Here is a 2,684-nt window from a genome sequence, read left to right on the forward strand (position 1 = left end):
CCGCATAGCGCTGATGCCCGTCCTCTCTCTCTCTCTACCTCTCTCTCTCTCCACATAGGCCACGTTCTCACCGCATAGCGCTGATGCAGAAGGGGAAGGCTGCGGTCGGGCAAATTAACTGAGCCCCCGGTGCAGGGCCAAACAAAACTTCCTCTGCTGTTTTCACAGCGAAGTCCTAGAAATTATGGTTTCCATACGCGTGAGGGGAAGCAACGCCTGGCCACTCTGACGGTTGCTTTGTCGCCGTCACCCATCAACCAGTGCCCCCCTTTACCGCTGAGCACTGCAAGGACAGGCTAAGGGTTCACGCCGGCGATTAGCAGAAACGGGATAAGGTGGCACGGTGGGCATGCAGCGTCTGCACCTGCTGATGATAAGCAGGAATGACTCCATGAATGAAAGCCTTTCACGTTGGCCCAACACGTGGCCTTTCCTCTCTGGTTCACCGAGGCAGGCTGCTCTGTCTTCTTACTGACCTCTCTGTAATATAGATTACCATGTTATCTAAAATACCACACGATCGATGAAACGACCAGAGCAGTTGCAATTGCAACGTGTGGGTTAGTTAGATCAGTGGTTCTCAAACTTTGAAATTCAAAGGTCTCCCCTTAACTTTGACAGTGTACGAATGGAACCAAATGGACCCTAACAGGTCCATTTGGTTCCATTAGTACACTGTCAAAGTTACAGACTTGTAAGGGTCAATTTAGACCACCATAAAGGAACCTCGATAGTCCCTGAAATCCACTGTGAGAACCACTGAGTTTAGATGCTTTATTTCCTTCCTGTCCTGGCCGAAATTCCTTTAGCGCCAAGCAGCCATCAGAACACAAAAAATCACAATACTGTACATAAACAAATACACAATACATAGAATGATCACACAACACCTCTCTTTCAGAGATGAAATAGAAAAGGCATATGTCACATTACACATTATACGCAGAACTGAGACCCGAACCTGTTTGTTCAGAAGTCCTATAATGCATCCCTCGTTGTACACTGGGGTTGTAGGTCATGACGTCAGAGTTTAACATCACTAATGTAAAACAGTGCTTCTCAACCTTTTCAGGCCACGACCCCCAAAACAATCATATTTTAACTGAGGACCTCCACATCCTGATGAGCACTACGAGTTGAGGCCTTACATTTTGTATAACACAGTTCTATTGTGAAAACTTAGACTTAGATATTCTCACAATTTCTGCCTCTAATATTTGACAATTTGGCCATTTTAGAGGTAAAAAGTCCTTAAAGTTTCACTTGTGCATAATATGTGCATATACCCTACACTTAAAGGACCACTTCACCTCTGGGACAACCCTATCGTATTTTATTGTTGTTTGGGACACGATCAACACAATCCTGAGTTATTTTTTGTGTTCAATCTGTGTTTTTAGATATTTTAGTATTTCAGCATGTACTAGTGATGCATTTTGCATCATATGATGCAAAACGCATCACTGATGATGCAAAATGCATCACTAGTACATGCTGAAATACCAAAATATCTAAAAACACAGATTGAACACAAAAAATAACTCAGGATTGTGTTGATCGTGTCCCAAACAACAATAAAATAAGATAGGGTTGTCCCAGAGGTGAAGTGGGCCTTTAAACTTTATGTTGGTTTGTTTACTGTTGAGTGAGAAAACCATGTTAAACCAAGTTAATCATGGGAGGTCCCTACCCACAGGTTGAGAACCACTGATGTAAAAGATGTGTGGTAAGAGAGATTGTGTTTTTCTTTACTCAAAGTAAAATGCACTGTAAGATATCGTTTGTTTTCGTAGTTTGTCGATGTACTTTAAATTAAACGTTGCAGCTGAATTTGCTGAACTTTAGGGCTGTCTTGAGCAACAACAGTAAATGTTTTGTTTGTTCCCTTGGCTAGCAGAAAGTTAATAGCATGACCCCCGGCATAACTCCCCCACTGGGGATGGTTGTCACACTCATAAGCTTTATTGGTGAATTGTTAAAACATTGTAATACAAACGCAGCTCCATTAGGCCAAGTTACAGTATGTTATTGACCCTGTTTATGAATAGAGAATCTTGTTTTAACATCATGGGTTCTATAGGAATGTGTTGTCTCCACCAGGCCGAAGGCATGAGGAGATTATGTTTTCTCCCATGTCTGTCTGTCCATCCATCCATCCATACGCCTGTCTGTCCGTCCGTCCGTCCGTTACCAGCTAATCTCCGGCGCCGTTGGCCCGGTCGCTGCCAAACTGTGTGCACACACACACGCACACGCACACGCACACGCACACACACACACACACACACACACACACACACACACACACACACACACACACACACACACACACACACACACACTCACACACACTCCCTGGATGCCAATTCAGAATCTCTGCCCCACATTTTTCGCATGAGCCTGTTCTAGTGCCACCAGGAGGCCGATTTTTGCTAAACTAGCTTTTGGCCAGTACTCCTACAGATTTTGTCCAAAAATCACGCAGATCCGTAGATAGTTTCTCTACAGTGATGTGAGCAACATGGATCAGTCCGATTTTCCATATTCCATCCTCATTGGCTAATATTGGCTTCCAAAGTTTGCAGGATTGGTTAGTTTTGAATAAAATGCCTCAAATCATGAACGCAGTTTGCGATTTTGGCAGAGTTGTGCATGCACATTCCCAATAGGCAGAGGATGAAATG

This window comes from Nannobrachium achirus, assembly GCF_963921795.1.
Source record: "Nannobrachium achirus genome assembly, chromosome: 1".
NCBI lineage: Eukaryota > Metazoa > Chordata > Actinopteri > Myctophiformes > Myctophidae > Nannobrachium > Nannobrachium achirus.